Source organism: Pinus tabuliformis, chromosome 8 (assembly GCF_031772625.1).
Source record: "Pinus tabuliformis cultivar Carrire ecotype Pingquan chromosome 8, CPIR1, whole genome shotgun sequence".
In the NCBI taxonomy this organism is placed as follows: domain Eukaryota; kingdom Viridiplantae; phylum Streptophyta; class Pinopsida; order Pinales; family Pinaceae; genus Pinus; species Pinus tabuliformis.
In genome coordinates, this window is record NC_142294.1 from 1,782,998,492 (window position 1) to 1,783,020,725 (window position 22,234).

General features: G+C 38.2%; 1 pseudogene; it reads right to left on the reverse strand.

Annotated features, from left to right (window-relative positions):
• Positions 1-520: 520 nt before the first annotated feature.
• LOC149243338 (uncharacterized) overlaps positions 521-22,234 on the reverse strand; it is a 28,021-nt pseudogene continuing 6,307 nt past the window's right edge.

Consider the following 22,234-nt stretch of genomic DNA (forward strand, 5'->3'; position numbering starts at 1 on the left):
CCATCGCACATGACATACGGCGACTTGTCGTTAGGCTAGACTCACAGCTCGTCATTCTACAACTTACAAGCATCTATTCCGTTCAAAATCCAGCTATCGTATGTTCCTAAGGGTCAAGATTTTGGAAAGGCAGTTCGATTCTATTCAATATCAACATATTTCCAGAAACTTAAACACATTAACCGATTCATTAGCAAATTATGTGTTAGATAGAAATTTGCAACATTTGTAAAAGGAAAACATTTTATCAATAACTACATTAGGATCATATAACTTAACCAAAATAAAACTCCGAAAATCAAAAATATATATATGGTTGTTTATAGTTTGTACATAGTGTTCTGTGTCCAAGACAAAATCGGTCATATGACCCAAAAACTCAAAATTCAAGGGGGCACCCTAATCTAATGGTGCTCATGATAACTAGTCACTGCTTATGCAATCATGTGTAAGAGCCTGGTCCATCAGCTCGGCACACCAGTGGTATGGCGCTGTAATCTCAGAGGCAGATCATCGGTCCTCACATCCGGAATTCCAAGAGTGAGACCTCGATCTGATCCTGCAACACTGCAAGGGTCTTGGATACATCCAGGTCACGAAGAATGGCCCTCCCTACAACCTCTCCTACTGGAACGGCAGCTGCTCCTCTCGGGCGCGTTGTTGGTCGCACTGGCCCAATATCTGCATAAGCACATAAGTTTTGATTAGTCTTGATAAACATTTGATAAACACAAGAACATTGTAAAAACAATAAACATAGATATGGTCAGAGATTTTTACCTATGACACCCCACTGCTTGCCAGCCGGCAGCACCAAATCTGGGTCACCCCGAAAATCCATCCCAGCATATGGATACTCGGCATAAACCATCTGCTGACGGTTGAACCACTCAAAGAAAGCATCAGAGAATGAAACCTGCGGTTTACCAACATGTCTGGCCATAAGATCAACCCATCTCTTCATCCGTGGCTCAGTTGGTGGTGGTAGGCCAAGTGAAATGTACTGTGGTTGCATCAGTGGGATCTTCTCCAAGGCGAAAGCAATCAGAATAGAACCATAGCCAAAGTTCTTGGATCTTCCGTTTTTCACCTTGGTAAGTTGTTCTTTGATCACTGGAAGTACTGCATCACACCAATTGAATACCTTGGGTTCGAGGCATTCCAAGGCATACTACATATAGGACTTGTTGGCCAGGTGAAGGGCCGCGTTGCCAGCCAATCTAGCAAAGGTGAATAAAATAGTCCTCAAAGACCAGTCGGTGACATCTCAGATGTTGATCTTGCCGTCCTTGCTCGGCTAAGATCCTTCCCTAAAGTATTGGTGAATATAATCCCTCATGGATTCACCCCCACGGGCAGAACCTAACAGTGAGAGAGGGGCACCATGCCTCGATAAATCGGTCAAAAAGTAGATGTCCTCAATAGTCATGGGGATGGATTTGCCTCTTATTTGGAACACTTGGTTGGTAGGATCCTAGGCATTGAGGAAATATTGCAACAAGTTGATTTGTTGCCTCATTCTAGAAATGTGGAAGAACTTGAGCAAGCCACAGTTCCACAATGCAGTTACCGTACCCGGATCATGTAGGGCAACCATGTCCTCTTCTTCATGCTTGCGTTCATGCCATGTAATGACCATTTTGCTCCGATGAATCTCTGAAAAACAAACAAGAGAAGAATCAGGGTCCTGATTTGGCAAAAAATAGGCAAAATTTCCATGAAAAATTAGTGCAAAAGTTTTCCTCCTTGCGCCCATCACACCCTAGCTGTGTACTGAGTGCGATGCATACATTCTGGCCAATGGCTAGCTTAAGATGCATCGCACCTTTCGATATACACTAAGTGCGATGGGGGAAGAACGAAATGTTCAAACCCCAGGGGCCAAGAAAAGCAGGAAAACATGCTTAGAATTCAAAAAGGAAAGAATGCAATTGAAGAGCTTAGGTTTAGCTCCAACGTGGTCCAGACAGCGCTGAAAATCGTCCACAGAATCTCTCAGAATCAGCTGGTGAAAATCAAAGGGGAAAACACCTCCAGAGCTCCAACAGTCACAACTCCAAATGAAATGGTAAAATGAAGGGTAAAAAACTATTTTTAAGTTACCTTTCACGTAATTTAAGTAGGGAATTGGTTTTTTAACTCATTTTTCAAGAATATGTCCTCATTTCTAATTAGTTTGATGGAGCAATTGAACAGGTAGTATGACCATCAAAAGAAACTAGTGTCAACGGTGAATCAAATATTGATGACCATTATCACGAGCAGTTTTACGCGAAGTTCAAGCTCGTTAAAAAATAAACCTAGCAATGAGCATATGTTCCACCAGAGTTTAAGCTCATTAAAAAATGAAGCCACCACTGGTAAACAACCATTGAGATCGAATTATTATCAGCTTTTGAGCCTTGGTCGTATTTTTACTATCACCTCCACTCTTTTTTAGCCGATCATATGCCTCCATTTGATTGTTTACCCCTTTTGAGGAACAACTGCGATGAGTGATCCTATTAGCCACCTTCTTTACATTGCCATGATCGAAAAGTTCCAAACATTACCTGGAACCAGCTGCTATCTGAAAACATCACTCGTTCCTCAAAAAACGAGTCTCCTTTAATCTCTTTTCATCTGACTCATAAAATATGAAAAGATTGTCGAGCAATTGGCCTTTCCAACTCATTAAAGTGATTGGAAGTGCTAGCCATCCTCTAGATTTTAATCTTTTTGGACCTGAGGGATTATTACACAAAAAGATCGAGCGTTTGTCTTGTTCATCTTGTTAAAACTATTGAAAAGTCATCCCTTTCACATTGTTTTATACTTTTTCGGACTTAAGGGATTATATTACGAAAAAGGAATATTGGAGTTTTCTTTCTGTCTCTTTTCAGACTCTCTAAAATTGAAAAGGACCGAGTTATCCTTGTCGTTAAACTCATTAAAACAGTAGTGACAAACTTGTCCATTCAAACAAGAGCAAGTTTCACTATTGCTAGGCTCGTTAAAACATAGCGACGGGTTTTCTTGAAGAAACTTTATTAGTAGCAGATCGCTCTTGAACATGACACTTTCACTCCATCACCATGATTGAGTTGGGTTGGGTTATTCTGTTCACCAGTCATATTACCATTGGTCCATCATACCATCCACTTTTGGGGTTAACGCTACCAATCCATTTCAGTGTCGCCGATATGTTCAAGAGAAATCACTCAGAGAATTCACCTACCCAGCTTGTGTCTCATCCACTGCAATACCTTCACGCTTCATTCTTTTGTGACCGCCACCGTGAAACTTGTATCATCATATCGTTTTCACCTCTACAAAATCATTTGCTCCGTTCCATGTCATAGATGTGGGATCCATTAATGCCCTCCTACGACGAGTCACTTCTTGCCGACATCATCTCATTATCCAAGAAGCTGACCTAGGGACAACCCTTCCAGTACTTTGAAGCTTGCATGCCTCAATGGCAAGTTTCTCACTTCCGGCGACAGGTTTACATTAATGGCCTTCAACTGAGAGATTTCACGTGGTGTTCGACATCAACTCATGTATTCACACCACGTGAATTGTACTGCGGTACCTTGAGGGTCATCATCATTATCGGTGATTCCTCTCGCGCCTGTTAACAGCTTACATCATTGGCTGGTAATCAGGTGATGTCCTTCCATGTTCGACATCAGAACATATTTTTCACATGGATCGACTTGTACCTTCGGGCAGAGATCGAACGATATATTCAGGAGAATAAAGACATCAAATGTACATCATTGCTGCACAGATAATCATCCAAACTAAGGGATGATGGCTCTACCAGAATCATCAGTCTACACATAGACGGTTGTCTGTCCTATGTACATGAAAATGAATCCATCAAAGCTGAGCATGGGAATGCCTGCCTCAGCTAGAACATGAAAAATATTATGAAGATAATGTATTGTATTGTATCTTATTACAGGTCACCTTCTAGTTCGAAAAAGCTCGGATCCTCGTTATAAAGCATTTCACCCGACATCAAAAGGATTTACGACCTCACGCTTTAGGGGGCAACTGTTATAGACATATTTGGGTGTTGAAACCCCAATCATACATGTCCATAAACCAAGGGCTCCTAAGTCCCTAAAAGTGTTGTTTCATACCCTAAAGGAGCAAGGTCAGCTGATTACATCATCTCCCAGAAGTTCTCCATGAAAAACTACTCAGAACTGGTCAAAACAGGACCATACAGACTGCCCAGTGCTAAAGGTGCGATGCATCTCACCTGCCACATGCAAAAAGTGCGATGCATACTAGAAATCCCTTCTATAGGGTGTGATGAGCGAGAGCAGACCAATGGCACAAGCAGTTTGCTAGGTGGAAACCTAGAGAATCTTCTCGAAACTGCTCATTTGACACTTGCCCCTCTGAGTTCGCCCATGGATGAGTAAGAGATCTAAAATCTCCATGTGGAACCAAGAACTATCAGTGAAATCACACTAATCAAAATCCCAGAAGCTGACTCACTCTCTTGTAAACATCTATATATGGATCCCTCATCCAAGAGATCCAGAGGTTGGAATTTGGTAATTTGCAAAGAAGTGTTGTTGGTTTCTCTTTGAAGACATTGTTGTGTGATCTTGCTTTGTGTGAGGTGAAGAGGGATTTCAAGCTGGGAGGATGGCGCTGGGTCAGACCAAGTGGTTGTAATCCTCTCTTCTATTGCTTTTACTAATAAAGCTATTTGATATTTCCTCCATATTCTTGTGTATCTCTAAATCTTGTGTTGATATATGCATTTGTATGCTTAATATATATCTGATCCTATATTGTTTACAGTGAAAGATGTCTATGCTTTGATGGTATTATGTTGCTGTGAATCTACAGGTGTTCTTTGAAGCGGGACAAGTAAAGAAGCAGTGGCAAGATTCTGTCAAAGGGGAAAGGAAACAAGCAAGGAGCCAAGCAGAATACTGAGGTTGGTACTCTCTGCTTCTTTCTCATCTCTTTCTCGTAAAGGAAAAACAAGTGACTTTAATCTGTTTGTTTCTAAGATAGCTACTCGTCTTAGTGGACTAGCAGCTCTGAAGAGACACTAGATTTCCCGATAACAGAGATAGGTAGGGTTTCTAAATGAGCATGGGTCTCATGAATGAACAATAATGTGAAAGCTTCTCCAAAACAGAGCATTACATGAATGAATTATGTTTATTATCTTAGGAAACAAGCACATGAAATATGGAAATGAAATGAAAGATACAATACATTCAAATTGTGATCACAGAAGGAAAAACATGGATAAAACACATACCATAGGAATCCCACTATAGTAGCTGCAAACTTTGTCTTTTGATTTCCAAAAATGTCAAATACAGTCTACAATGGTTTTCTCCTCAAATGTCCAACCCCTCGAAAATGATTCCCTTCCATCTTATATAGGAAAATACAACATATGACGTCTCATTAGGTCGAAAATTATATTCAAGGCTCATCATAACTGGCTTTGATGAGTCCTCACTAAAAACTAGGATATTTGAGACACTTTCCACAATTTAGGCTAAAGTTTAGGAGAACATATCTCCTCATTAATTACAATTTTCCTCATAAAGTGAGGCAAAAACCAACTAAGAAACTTAAAGTAACATTAATAGATCATAAAATCTCAAACTTTCCATCATTCAATACATAAGAGGTTATCAGACTAGATGGGTCACACCAGAACCAGATGGGTTGTGCCAATTAGCAAAAAGGTCGCACCAACATGCACCAAAACAGGGAAATTTGCAGAAGGGTTGCACCTGTTTGAAGCCATTTTTAGGTATATTCCCCAAGTCAAAATGAAAATTGAAAAGAATGGTAAACTATTTTTTTTTGTCTAGTTTCCATATCATCTTGAAATTTTGACAATGACCCATGGGAAGGCCTCGAAAAACTCATTCTCCCAACTTGACTTAGAAGCATCGTGTGAGTCCATTTTTAGTGGCAGAGAGGTGAAAAAGGTGATGTTTTTTGAATTTCTGATCAAAATGGGAATCCTGCATGCAAAAATAGGATTATATTTGGCATGTTCTCATCATAATGCATCCATCCATGTAGAAAAAACCTCATTTAGATGTCTAGGGAAAAAGGGTCACACTTCAGTGCAACGCTTCTGTGTGTCTTTTCCTACAAAACTTCAAAAAATTCCAAATTTCTCCAAAACTTTCAAAATTTGTTCCTTGGTTGTTATGGAATATAGGCTAAACATTATTGGGTGTTTTAGCCATAAATTTCACTCTCTTTTTCACCCTCCATTAGATTTTTTGAATGGTAAAACACTAGTCAAATGATGTTGGTAAAACTGAAGTGGAAGTTTTTCTCAAGGTGAAATATAATGGGAGGCTAGGGTCTGATGAATTCAATGGCAAATGAGTGGTGGAATGGTAGGAGACTTTAAATTTAGGGTTTTATGGGTGATAGATGACAGTGGTGATCAGTAGAAACTAGGTTTATTCACCAAGAATTTGTTGGAGATAAATCCTAAGAAACAATCAATTAACATTGAGAAATTTTTTGAAAGGATGGTGTAGATGCCCACTTACTATTTGTAGAATCTTTAAGAGTCTTTGAATGATCTTTGGAGGTCTGAAGAATTAGAAAATCTCCTTAAAAACAAGAAGAGAACCCCTATGGGTTGATTTGGCTTAGAAAGGTTGCAATTGCTAAAGAGTCTCACTTCTTGACAGATGGGTCGCACTTTTGGATAGTCCGGATAGATGGGTCACACCTCTGGGTAGTCTAGACAGATGGGTTGCACTTCTGCTTAGAAGGATCACATTTGCGAATACAAGGGTCGCGTTTGCGCACATAAGGATTGTATTTAGCTCAAAAGGGTTGTATTTGTGCACAGAAGGGTCACAATAAGCTCAGAAGGGTCGCATTTAACTAGGAATTCAACAAAAACCCTTAGTTTCAACCACGTTCTCCTGCTGCAAGATAATAGGTGAGATATTCTTGGACATTTGAAAGTGAAAATGAGTTAGAGAGTAACTCCTCTTATCCCTAACACTCAAATTAGGACTCTTGATACTTTATGATCTCTGATTTTTTGAAACTTGGTCACTTTATGGCCTTTTGGAGACATTGGGCCTTTTTGAAACATTGAACCTCTTTTAATACATTGAACTGCAGCCTTTAAACTTAGAACCTTAAAGTAATTATTACATATGAAAACATAAAACTACACTTGATATCAAAGTTACTAAGAAACTTTCTTATTACCACTCCTCCTTTGCCGATTTTTATGCATGGAATGAGAATTTGGTGATTGTGAAGCCCTAATGACCTAATGGAGGTACTGAGCGGATTGAAAACTATGGCGACCTGACTGAAGTGATGATGATGATATGTTCAATGATAGCAGATCCAAATGAGTGATGGCAATCACCGGACATGGAAATCTTTGAAGGAGTGGAAATAATCCTAGACACACTAACTAGTGACCAAAGTTTTTGCATGGAAGACCTAGTGGAATGACAAAAACTTGACCTTAAACTCTAATGGACATTATGAAAGAGAAAATTTGATCCCTAGTGGAAGCAAAAATTGACTGACACTAACATATGGCATAAAACAAAATGTATTGATTGGGGTGGGTGGGCCACCCTCGATGGACCCAGCGCAACCTCGGTGGGACTCCAAAGCCCGAAGGCCATGCCACATATCACAATAATGTAGTGGAGCCAGTGGGGATTGAACCCACTCGGCCCACATGGGCCAGCCCCCACCGGGTAGCCCCATGTCGCAATATGACAACCACACATCCAAACCATATCAAAAAACTAACGAAATCGTCGTCGTTGAAGCCGCAAATGGCTTAGACCAAATCCCAGCCGTTAAAAAATATAAGTTATGCGTTCTATTTTGGAGCGGGTGGGGTTTGAACCTGACCCACTTCCATGCCATCTGCCAATGGAACCAACAAACCATAGGGCCAAACTTTGACAACTCTGCCCACCATTATATACTTAAATCGTCTTTCCACAGTGCGATGGGAGGTCGAGCGGATTTGAGAACCGGCAGGTGTTTTGGAGAGGAATTGACAATGTAGAGCTGTGGATGAAGAATGGAGGTTGTAACTGTGACTAGACCAGAATCTTGATGCAGTTACCAAGGTGGAACCTTTCTTGGCATGTATTTCGACACAGATTCTCCAGAGAGGTAAATTTTCATTTTGTTAGAATGATATGAAGTTTACAGTCATTTTAACTAGAATTTCACAGGGAACGTGATGGTGAAATAAGAATCACCATCTGAGCAGAAGATTTTCAGATTTCCAGCAGAGCTAAATCTTTGAAGAATCTTGAGGGAATCTTCCAGATTCCTTGGAGGCTAAAATTTGCCAGAGTTAGAATGCAGCCAACTTTATACTCAAAAGTCTCAGAATCTCGCAAGGATCATGATGGTGAGATCATATTTGTGACCTGAGTTAAATATCTCCAGTTAGCCCAGAGAACAGAATCTTTGGAGAATCACGGGAATCTAAAATATTCCTATAGGCCCATATTTTGACAGTGTCAAAATTTGACAAATGAATAGTCAATTTTACACCTCTCGGAGACAGAAATTTAGTGGGGAAGTCATTTTTTGTAGCTGAGCTTTCCATTTTCAGCCAACTTCAAAGGTGAAGGTACATGAATCAGTCATGTCATGTTTTCCTTCATAATTTTTAGATGATGTATTATGTTCTGAGATCCCTGTTTGATGTTATGTTGTGCGATCTCTTTTGCCACATTATGTGAGATGTATTTAGCTCTTCATGCTATGTATTGTTGTTGAGATCCCTGTGTAACTATGTTGAAGGGATACTCATTGCCACATTGTATGAGATCATGTTAAGTTGTCATGTTGATAGGAGGCCTATTGTGAGTGAGAGGTCCTGTAGAGGAACGTCTCGTGGAGAGACTAGCCACTCATGTTGAGAGAATATGTCCTTGTATGACAGAAAACATAGTCCATGTACATCATCATATTTTTCAAGCATTATAGGAAGCGTCCAACACCATCTTGACACTGGGCCAGGAGACGTAGTCCACACTGGACGAACTCCGTTACCAAATGTCTCATGTTTTGACTTGCTGATTGTTGTCATGTTTCCTCTTGTTTAAGCATGCACATATGTTCTTTTATGCTCTTTAAAATGAAATTGTAATAACATCACAGAAGTAAAAGATCTTGGTTAATTTCGCAAGCTGAAGGAACCTGGATCAAGTTTGGTATCAGAGTGGTCTTCTTGCTGATGTGAATTGTGATCATGAACAACTGAACATGTAGCAATGGAAGATGACAAATAAATGTATGAGGCCTTACTCAGGATGTCAAAAATGGTGGACATGATGTATGAACTTTATGAGAGATAGGAGAAAGAAGTAGCAGAAATAAATGCTTCATTCACATCTTCTAGTGTACACTCATTGCCTTCATCATCTTCTCATCATTTGAATGAGAAGATCAACCAGAGTCTTCAAGTAGATAACACTAAATTAAAGATACTTCTACGAGAAGAGAAAGAGGACAAGCATCGATTACAGCTTCAGTTGCAAGCCGCAGAGGCAACCTTGGAATAATTGAAGTGAAAAGATCGAAGTCTTCAAGTTGAGCTTGTTGAATTAAGGAGGCTTCTACAGGAAGAGAAAGAGGAGAAATGGAGGCTGCTATGCCAGCTACAACCCAAGGACGAGGCCTTTGAAAAGCTGCAGCATGACCCCTATAAGTTAAAAAGTAATTCTCCAACTTCATATATGTTTCCTGATGATGATTTCCTTGTTTTTGAAAATCATACCACGGGAATCAGCTTCAAACTGTTAAAGAGAATGGGGTATTAGGGAAAAGTCTTGGGAATGAATGACCAAGGAATTGTCAATCCCATCAAAGTATAAGAAATACCCCGTTGAATAGGACTTGGGTATGTTAGGAAGGAAGTTGGGGAATGCGCCAAGACAGCTAGTAAACCACCAACAATAGATGATGATAAGCCCTCATCAATTATTTCCAACTTGACAATGGAGGTAAAAGAAGTTGATTTCCCTTTAGTTTCATCTTCACATAGTATAATTTATGTTGGCAATGTGGAGATACCAATTACAAGGACAAACATGATGCTACTTACCATGATTAGGTACAAGGAAGAAGAAGGACTTGGTGTTAATAGCCAAGGCATACTCAGCCATTAGAGGTCGTGCAAATACCTCGATTTGGAGTCTTGGGATACACCGAAGGAGAATGCTCAAGGGTGTTACATGCTTCCAAGACATTGTTGAAACAGTTGAGGAAAGAGGATTATGGGAATACATCACCAACAACCCATGGAAGTATGCATTCCTGATAAAAAGATGAGGCAATCTCTTGTTCCCATGATCATACCAGAGACCAACAACAAAGGTATAACCAGTCTCGGTATTCTAATGTTCATTTTGATTACAACCATATTGTTAATAATGAACGAAAATCATGGCATAAAAGAACTTGCAATTTTTGTGGATTGCATAACCATATGTTTGCTGAGTGCTAGAAAAGAATATCAGCGTGGAAAAATATGAAGCATGAAAGACCCTCTCAATAGCAGGCAAAGAATAAGGTAAAGCAGATCTGGAGGAAGAAGGCTTATTATAGTCATTGCAATAGAGGTGGTCATCAAAGGGCCACATGTTGGAGTCTCCATCCAGAATAGCATTGCAAGGACAAAGCATTCGTGCATGAACCAGGTGAAACAGTTGTTCGACCAGCGAATGTGCCACAAGGAGGTGACCCATTCACTTTGATAAGTGATAAATGGTTCTTCTAGGTGCGGTAGAATGTCATGGTATTATTCTTGCCCATCATTTGTTTCATTTTAAACTATAAAAGTGATTATGTGTTTTCCATCACTTGTTGCAGCAACAATAATGTCCGGCATTATTTTGTGTTTCATTTTAAACTATGAAAGTGATGATGTGTTTCCATCACTTGTTAAAGCAACAATAGTGTTTAGCCTTATTTTTGTAAAGAATGTGTTGTAGTGATGATGTGTTTTCCATCACTTTTTGAAGCAACAATGATATTTTGGCCTTATTTTCATAGCTGGGGTATTATTTCCATTTTGATGTAAACTTGACCATGGAGTATGTGTTATAAACTCGTGGAAAATATGGGATGCTTGGGCCATTAGTTGGTCATGTAAATTAAGCATGTAATTTTCAGAATTGTACTATGGGTTTGCAGAGGATGCAGGTATCGGCTCATCACTTATAGCTCCGAAGAACAAAGGTGAGGGATAAGGAAGGGTGACCTACCAGGACACTTGGGGTGCAGACGATGTACGAAGTTGCAGATTATTTCAATGCTTTTGGATGACCAAAAAACTCCTCAGTGGGAAGGATTAATCCAAGTGGCTCCAAACACATGCAAACGTCCAAGAGGGCTTCGAAATCATCAAAATTAAAAGTGGTCAAATTTCTCTCGAACTAGCACCAGATCGAAGTGCTCGTCGCCCTGATTCCAAAGGTGAAAACGACACTCAAATCCAAGATTGTATGAGGGAGATAGATCTAGTCAACGTTTTGGTCAAAGTTGCCATGTGTGCCAGGTTTAACGATCCTACAAATTAACTTAATCCGGGACATGGAACCTAGCTCCTGAGAGTGGGTGAATTTGTGGGTTGGTTAGTTTGTCCAATGACCCTTAAATTTGACAAACATCAAAAAAAAAAAAAATATATATATATATATATATATATATATATATATATATATATATATATATATATATATATATATATAGATATATATAGTTAATATCAAAACAAAACAATATTAATAGGGGTGACAGGTTGCTAGCCCCACCACCCCTGTAGACCTGTTCCAATGGTCATATATATATGACATAAAAGAAATGTATTTATTAGGGTGAGTGGGCCACCCCCAGCAGACCCGGCCCAGCCCTGTTGAAACTCCAAAGCACAAAGGCCATGCCACATATCGCACTAATGTAGTGGAGTCGGCGGGGATTGAACCTGCCCAACCCACATGTATCGGCCCCCACCAGGTAGCCCCATGCGGCAATACGATAACCTCACATCCAAAAAATATCAAACAACAAATGGAACCACTCCCACTAAAGTCACCAATGACTTAGACCATATCCTGACCGTTAAAAAATATATGCTATATGATCTATTTTGGAGCGGGCAAGGTTTGAACCCAACCCGCCTCCACACCATCCACCAATAGAACCAATACACCATAGGGTGGAACTTTGACAACTCCACCCACCATTATATACTTAAACCGTCTTTCCGGAGTGCGATGGGAGGTCGAGCGAATTTGAGAACCGACGGGTGTTTTTGAGAGGAACCGACGGACCAATGGAGAGTTGTTGACAAAGCATGGAGGCCAGAAATGTGACGAAAGAAAAACCTTGATGCAATGACCGAGGTGGAACCTTTCTTGGCATGCATTTCGAGATATATTCTTAGAGAATATTCCTTGATGCCTGAAGATTCTTCGGGGAGGTAAATTTTCATTTTGTTAAAATGATATGAAGTTTATAGTCATTTTAGCCAGAATTTCGCAGAACCCAATGGTGAAATCAGAATCACCATCTGAGCAGCAGATTTGTAGATTCCTAGCAGAGAAGAATCTTTGAAGAATCTTGAGGGAATCTTCCAGATTCCTTGGAGGTTGAAATTCACCAGAGTCATAATGCAACCAAATTTATACTCAAAAGTCTCAGAATCTCGCAAGGATCATGATGGTGAGATCAGATTTTTGATCTGAGTTGCAGATCTCCAGTCAGCCCAAAGAACAAAATCTTTGGAGAATCACGGGGAATCTAAAAGATTCCTACAGGCCCAGATTTTGATGGTGTTAGAATTCGACAAATGGATAGTTGATTTTACACCTCTCACCAACAGAAATTCAGTGGTGCAGTTAGTTTTTGCAGTTGAGCCTTCCATTTTTCGGCCAACTTCAGAGGTGAAGGTACATGAATCAGTCATGTCATGTTTTCCTTCATAATTGCTGAGATGATGTATTATGTTTTGAGATCCCTGTTTGATGTTATGTTGTGATATCTATTTTTCCACATTGTGTGATATGTATTTATCTTTTCATGCTATGTATTGGTGTTGAGATTCCTGTGTAACTATGTTGAAGGGATACTCATTACCACATTGTGTGAGATCATGTTAATTTGTCATGCTGATAGGAGGCCTATTGTGAGTGAGCGGTCCTATATCATAACGTCTCATAGAGAGACTAGCCACTCATGTTGAGATCATATGTCCATGTATGATGGAAAATATATTTTTTGTACATCATCATCTTTTTCCAGCATTATAGGAAGTTGCCAACACCATCGTAACACCGGGCCTAGAGACGTAGTCCACACTGGACGAACTCAGTTATCAAATGTCTTGTGTTTTGACTTTTTGATCGTTATCATGTTTCCTCTTGTTTAAGCATGCACATATGTTATTTCATGCTCTTTAAAATTGAATTCTAACAACATCATCGAAGTAAAAGGTCTTGGTTAATTTTGGAAGATGAATAAACCTAGATCAAAAGAGGAGCCCTACAACCTCCACCTTGATGTTGTGAGGTTCCTCCCAAATTCCTTCAATACCATCCTTAGATGACAAGCTCTCCAATATCAAACTAGCAGCATAAGTTTATTTTCTTGGAGTTCTTACCTCCTCTAACCCTCTACCCTCTAGTCATTTTATAGGCCAAGAGGAAGAAGTTTCAGATCCAAAGGAGGAGTGTGATATCCCTTAATTGAGGGATTAGGTTTCCATGAGGAAAGGGATTAAGATGCATCATCTGAGGGTTATAGTTTGAATAGTCATCACCTGGAAGCTTTTAGTTGGGAAATATTCAACCAACTATGTTTCTAGAATGTACTTTTTATTTTTACTTTCTTGAATTCACTTGTGCAGGTTTATAGTGGTAGACAGAGCATAGCTCTACGTTGTTCTCAGAGTTAATTCCAACGAATGTGTGGGAAAAGCTAGGAAAATCAATAGGTGAAACTTAACAAGGTATGATAGCTATTATTCCCAAATTTCTCATCTTCTTCAAGACATTTTTCATTTTGTGACTTCTAAGAAAGTTCAATAAAAAATGTTCATGCATGGTAAAAATACCCGTAAACAGTTCAAGTGTCATGGCGACAAATTGACATGTAACACCCGCACTCCGCAATTCTGGAAGTGAGCAAACCGACTATCTCCCAGAACTGCGTCGAACTTGTCCCCAAGTCCGACCCAATCTATGCTTCCCACAAGATCACTCATCAAGCCTCACTCTGGTCTACCGGAAAACTTGAATTTCACTATGAACCGGGGCTTCACTGCTCCCAAAAACTGCACAGAAGTTGCCCACCTGCCTACCCTCCACTTTCTACAGAAAGTGCACAATCATGTGATTTAGACCTTTGTTGCTTGTCACTTCATTGTTCCAAGGAATTATGCAGATCTGACTAGAAAGCCCCCCTACTGGCTTGCCCTGCTCTCCCTCTGAAAATTGCGTAGTTTTGACAGGCACTCTCCCTACTGCCCCACTTCGCACTCATCCAGAAAACTATGCAAAAACTGCATATCCAACACTGTCTCTCAGAAATGTGTAGTTATGGCCAGTAGCTCCCTGCATCCTGATCCAGCCTTGCCCTGGAAAACTACGCAGAAATGTCTGTCAGTGCCTCATGTTCCCTGCTCTATCTTCCGTGGAGAAACTACGCAGATTCCTAGCTAGAGCCACAGTTAATCCGCTGAGTCCTCATCTTGAAAATTGCGTAGAATTTCCCAGCAGTTCCTCGAGACACGGTTCCTTGTCTTCCTCCCAAGAACTGCACAATTCCGCCTAGTTGGGTTCTACCTTATAGTTGTCAATGTTGTCCCAAATTGTGCAAATCTGCCTCCCAGTGACATCTGCGTTGTTTTTACTGGCAGTGCTTCGGAGCTCTCATCCCAGCCTGAGCTATGCTCTGTGAAATTCCAATGCCTTTTCCTCTCTCCTAGTCACCTACACCCAAAACAGAAAAAAATGCATCATGCTAGATTATGATATTTCTGGATTTGATGTCGTCTCATCATGAGTGATTGCGGGAAGAAGTACAATGATGAGACATGGCGCCACAGTGAATGGGATGAAGAAGGAGCGCATGTTATAAGACTTGCTTGCAGTTGAACGAAGGTACCAAGCACATGGAGCAGCAAGTGAAAGGGATACATGTTTCTGAACCATCAAGTAAAGACTAAGACCATCGAAGACCTTGCGCACTTTTCGATGCGAAGGTGAAGACATGATACACCAAGAGCACACTCATCACTTAGTAGCATAAAAACTTGACACGGACACCATAGTTAACCATCAGTTGTCTCCTCCACATCACTATTGTGGGTCATACTTGTTGTATTCAAATGTAATGTAATGTGAAAGTCCAACAGACACACATATGAAGTTGAAGAGTCATGTCACTTGAAAATTCATAGCAAGTCAAACAGTCATGAGGGAAGACAAAGATTCATAAGGGTCAGTGATCCCCCTTGGCTATATATACCCCCTCGTTGTATGAGGAAAGAAATTTTCACCTTGCCTCCTCCCTCATAGCCTTGAGAGTATGTAGCATGTTCTTTGAGGAGCGAGGAGTGTCTCTAATGTCCCACTATTGGGGCTAGTGATGTATGGCGTATAGATGTGTCTTAGAACTTTTTCTTATTTCAGAAGCATATCTCAGGCCAACACATTTTCATGCATGTTTTGTATCCGTTTCTAAGACTATTCTTTAAACTTTTGCAATGCATGTTTGCTTAACCTGTACTAAGATAGTTGAACTACTTTGATTATTTTAGTACTTACATTGTTGAATATGTGTTGTATTGTTTATCATTGTTGTCTCGTCCTTGTGTACTACTCTGTTGAACATTAGATAGACCATTCTTATGTTTTCTTGGTTATAACGACCGTCACCCCCGTGTGGACTACTCTATTGGACAGTGTATGTGTTTTCCCTTGTACTTTGGTTTTAATGACTGTCGCATATGTTGTGGACTATTCTGCTAGATGTTGGATGGACCCTTGTTGTTTTTGCGTGTGTCTCTCCCTGGGTGGTACTACTACCTCTCATCTAGAGGCTCACTTTTACTGTTTCCCTTATAGTAAGAGAACTTGGACACAAAGTTACATTACGCACTCACCAGGCATACTCACCTCACTTTCTTGAAGTTACAAGCATAACACTCTCATGTGCTTAACAATAAGAGCTAAGGCAAATCTCTAAGATAATGGAAACCAAACGATCGTACTAGATGGGACTCCTACACCAAATGGTGTGAGGTCTAGTTGGGACTTCATACTGTGGAGATCCCCTGAATGTTGGTGGGTCCAACACCATCAATAGGTCCTTAGATCCTTCCTTGTGCCACCTCTCACGATTCATCGTATTGTAATGTATTTAAACCATCAATTTCTATTCTCGCATCATACACTAGGGGGCACCTGTTATAGTTTTCTTTACAACCATAGGACTTACAAGGAATTTATTAGATGATACAAGGATGAGATTATGTAATTGAGAAATTTTTTATGATTATGTCACAATGAAGTAATTATGAAATAAGAATTATTTCATAATTGAGGAAAACACATAATTAACAAGAATGCTCATAATGAGTTGGCAGAATCTCATAATTGAGCATGAAACTTGTGAATGACTTGTATTTTCTTGGGTCACATGCCATCAAGTTTATCCATGAATTGTATCCACCTAATTCACATGCCATCAAGCCTATTTATATGCTCTTATAATTCCTCTAAGAAGATGTCAAACCGGAGGGATAGTGAGAGCAAGAGCTCAATGAATGTTTTTGAAATTAAAGGAGACTCTTTTTATAGTTTATAAAGCCTTCTTAATATCCAAGATTGATTTGGGGCCAAGGAATTGGAAGGGGGTGCATGCATCCTAATGTATAAGTCTTTTATGTTGCAGTTTTGATTAATTTATAAATTATATGATTCCTTCCCCACATACTATTGTTGGTTTGTGTTGGATATAGAATGGATTGGAAGATTTAGATTATAATTTATTTATGTAACCTTGTATTCTTAGAAGATAACTTCGTGTTGTTGTTTGTGTGCAAGTTGTAGGTGTAGGAGTGAGGAGCAAGGACTTTAAAGGAAGAAATATGATCTCCATAATCCATCATCAAATAGGATCATCACAATCTTCACTACAAGAGGTATGGATTTTTACCTCTTATCTTCCATTTCATTCATGTAAGGGAATTATGGAATAGATCTAACTCTTAGGATTGCAAGTGATCTATATTTAGATCTATCTTATCTCAATATATATATCTGTAGAGTTAAAAACAATAGCCATAGAAGGAAATTCCATCTAACAAAACCCTTTTATTCCTTCACAGTAAAGATAAATGTTTCAAAAGAATTTGTTGTTAGGAATTATCATTGCATAGATAACTATTGTGAATGCCATGTTGATGGCATTCCTACATCCACCCCTAATCAATAGATAAGTATAAAGATAACAAAATGAACACACATCCCATCCTGCAGATGAATGAATGCCATGCATCATTAACATGTCTTCTCCTAGGAAATATCTATTCTAATGAATTCATAATGCTTGGAATTCATGAGTTTAAAGAAATACATGCATGGTGTTATACTGAAGTAGAGGCTACATTGACTACTAGATCACAATTCATTAACTTAAATCAAATAAATGGAAAAAAAAGAAAATCACAAAAAGTCTTTAGCTAAAAGTATATTATCTCACCACCCACCAACAAAATTTAACATAATGCTAAAACATTCACAATCATATCAAACAAAATAATCATTTAATATGATGATCTATAACACAACAGAAAAAGTAAATCCTACCTCATAAAAACCATAGAAAACCACTAAATATTTCCAAGTACCTTTTATGCATAGACCAAACTACTAGCCCTACTTACATTAGAGCACTTAACATACATTCAACTACTATACATGCAAGTCTTAATATACCTATAAAATACATGAACCTTTTCATGGATAGTTATTCGACAATATTTCAAGAAAAGATTAACATATTCAATACATTTGATGAGATAAGATGGATAGGACCTAAACTCTTTGTGCATACCAAAAGTTTTTTATACGATGAATTTGTAATAATTACAAATTCATTAACTAGTCAATAGAAGCAAATATAAATATAGAAGTGTTAGGATTACAAGTGATCTATATCTAGATCCATCATATAGAAGTGAAGAAAAGATATTAAAGTTACAATTTTTTTAACGTAGAGGTGACAGAAAAATTCTCTCTATTTAACTCCATATACCCATTAGGCTCATATCACTTACATATTAGTATTTAATTTTTAAGTTGATGGTCATCTTTTTATCGTGTTTATACATGAATTCTAAACTTAGTGGTGATGCATTTGATTACTATATTAATTGATATAATTGATAAGATCATGTTCTTATTATGAATAAATACAAAAATATTTATTACAAGTTGGTATATTAATACTTGACATATTTTAATTTTTCTATAAATAGAAATATAAATTTTTCTATAAATAGAAATATATTAATCCTAGATTAAAGGAGGTACTAAGATCTCCTATTGTTAGTGTATCCAATATTAGTAGAATTGGACTTGAGTGCCATCAGTTCCCTTTTAGTTAAAGATATTTTTAATTGATTGTGATGGTAAAGTTTGTCAATACATTCCGTAAGTTGATCCTCTTATAAGGGTTTGTTCATTATGGATGGAGGTGGCTAAGGTCTTAGACCACAAATATTGACAAGCGGATGAATTGGTGACTATTATTTTCTACACATTCATCATATAAACCACTCTTAACCAACTCTTAATAGGCACAAAGAATTTAGTTCCTATGCACTCAACGTATTGAATATGTTAATCTTTTTCTTGGAATATTGTAAATGACTATCTATGAAACGGTACATGTATTTTATATTAACACTTACATGTAACGTATTGAATATGTTAATCGTTTTCTTGGAATATTGTAAATGACTATCTATGAAACGGTACATGTATTTTATATTAACACTTACATGTATGGTAGATAGAAATTGAGATAGAGAGCGCATATATATTACATTTCATTTTATTGATTTTATAAAGATAAAATATATAGGAATATATTACACTTTTAGATTTGAGAATAGTGAATTTAGATGCAAAATTAATAATTTAGAAACTCACATAATTACAATTCATGATGGTTTGGAAGTTATGGAAGCATTACTTCCAATATTAAACATGAAAAATATAGAAAATAGACATTATAACTTTAAATAAATTTCTGTCAAATTTGTGTGATATGGTCATCGCTAGCACTCGTATCTACTCTGAAATCTTACTAGTATCCACTCTGAAATCTTATGGTTTCCGCTCTTTTCTTCACCACACTTTCGAGCTTCCCACTTGATTCATTTAAGACATAATAGTTTCAGCGCTTTTCTTCACCACACTTTCGAGCTTCCCACTTGATTCATTTAAGACATAATCGCTTCCGACCATCCATGTACTTTGCAGAATTGACACTTCTTAACCTTCCGGGGTACAACAGGTAAGTCTTGATACTGAACCATTCTATGGAATTGACACTATGTGTTAAATATGTGGACTTCCACTATATTCATCAATTATCTAAGATAACATTCTAGACACAGAATGTCTTCGACAAACAATTCTACAACTTCACCTTGCATAAAATAGTCATACTAACTTAACCTTATTAAAAACTACCTGAAACTAATGCTGATGACTAATACTCCTGGAGCACCACAAATCATATTATTTTGTTATATAATTAGCCTCTTCTTTATGGTTTTGCATATTTAATTCTTGCACAATATAATAGCACAATAAAACTACACCATTAAAATTTCTTACAACAACAACTTACACCACCAACTTGGACACAACATAGAAAACTCGAATCAGTTGGGAGATCCACATCTCTCAACTTTGCATTCTGCACTTGAAAAAAAACTTGATGTTGGAAGGGACCCAAGACTAGAACATCGGAGAGAACCACCGAAACCTCTGTGCTTGTGCATTTGTTTTTGCCTGAATTTAATCCAGAGTTTCTCTTACAACGATTCCAATTGGAGCCATAACTCAATCTTAAAGATTGCAGCCTGTCGCACCCAACATTGCCACTACGTGACTGGAAAAGAAAATCCATAAGCAAGAAATCCATAACCAAGTTCGTGACCTTCCCTTAAACGAGTAGATTTTATTAAAGATTCTGTAGATCCGCAACAGGATCTCTTTTCTGAACTAAATCATCATTTCCTGCCAACACGGATAGGCGATCCACAAAGAGTCGTTTTGAGCAAATGTAGCAGCAGGAAAGAAAAATTAGTGGATTCTCTTAAGGGATCTCGCCACACAGACCGCAATCCCACCAATTTATGGAAAGATGCCTTCAACTTTTACTGTTTTTATTAAATTTTTCTAAGACCAAATGTATCAAACGTTGGATCGTTTTCCCTGGACCAATTTGTTAGAGAAATATTTTCGTGCTCTCTAATCCATGCGACCATTGTGTCCTGGGCAGAATTGAAGAGCGTAGCGAGGTACCCTACACGATATTCGAACAACAGGCATCAGTACTTGCTCGCAACTACTGTAGGTCCACACGTGAGTCCATAGGATTCGTCTTATGAGCCTCCAACTCCAACATTAACAAGGGTTTTTTTAACAAGGTTTTTTCTCGCTTGAAGAAGTTGCAAACAGTAAACAGATCTATAAGGAACCGATCTGTAACTCTACAGACAGGAATAACCACACGAACCATACAAAAATAACCACACATCTAACTTATCGCTAATCGAATCAATAATTCTCACAGCTCTTACATCTTTTTGGCTTTCAGGTAAGGGAGAACAAGATCTGATTGCCATAGAGAGCAATTTCACACACAAATCACATTTTATTTTATTGATAGAGAACAATGTTACACACAAATCACACTTCATTTTATTGATTTCAAAAAATAAAATATATAAGAATACATGATACAATAGTGAATTACACTATTAAAAATCACTGGTACAATTAATAACTGAAGAATTGATATAATTGCAAGTCACTATTATTTGAAAGTCATGGAAACATTACTTCCAATAATATATAATAGTTGAACATATGTAAAATGGACAAAAAAATAATATTAAATTATACATAAAATGTGCTTAAAAATCATGGAAACATTACTTCTTTATTATTTGAAAATATGTTAAATGGATATATAGTAGTTGAAAATATGTAATATTGGATCATTCATAAAATGTGTTTGAAAATAGTGAGTGCTTCTCCATTGGAATCTTAACTTTTCTGCATTTATGTTTAGGTATACTATTAATAATATTAAAAATATTTCATAAAAATTAAATTGATATAAATATAAAACTTTAATTTATTTATATTGTCACACATCAAAACTGGCCAGAATTTTATTCTGGATTGTCTAACCTGCCATTACTCTCTCTCACGTTGAATGTGGTCGTGAGACCATAATCCAATCTATGGCCTTCTACAGGCTTAGACGAAGACTTGATCCCAAAAGGAGGGATAGGATTTTCCGTAGAGTCAAGAAAGTACAGAAAAGATATCATCCCCAGAGAGCAAACGAACATGGCTATGGGTCCAGCGATCCACAGCAGAAGCGGAAACACAAAGTAATAAGCCCTTAACCCCAAAGACCGTAAATTACTTGCTCTGATCACAGTCTTCTCCATGTAATCTGCTGGAACACTTGAGCGTGCTGATGAGAAAGCTCACATGAATGTAATGCTGCATGCTTTGCACATGCGATATGAAGGCAACCATGAAACAAACCAGCAGGCTCCCTTTTTTGATAGACGACGTTATGGCACTCTTGTGGCCAAAGATTATTTCATCAACCGGTCCTTTTGAGGGGCCGCTACTGAAACTTGTGCCGATTCCCTCTATGGTGCCGATGAAAGAGCACAGAGTTATGGAGAGGCTGGCCAGAAATGTCGCAGATGATAAATTGCTTGATATTTGTTGGGTATTTTTCAATGGGAAAATACCAAAAACCATTCAAGCAAATACCACAGAGCCAATGCTCTGTTTCATTTCTTCCATGACCTTTGCACAGCGAAGCTAATAAAACCAAATGACTCACAACAGTCCATTACACAGCATAAAAACATTTCTATTGCTTAAAATAT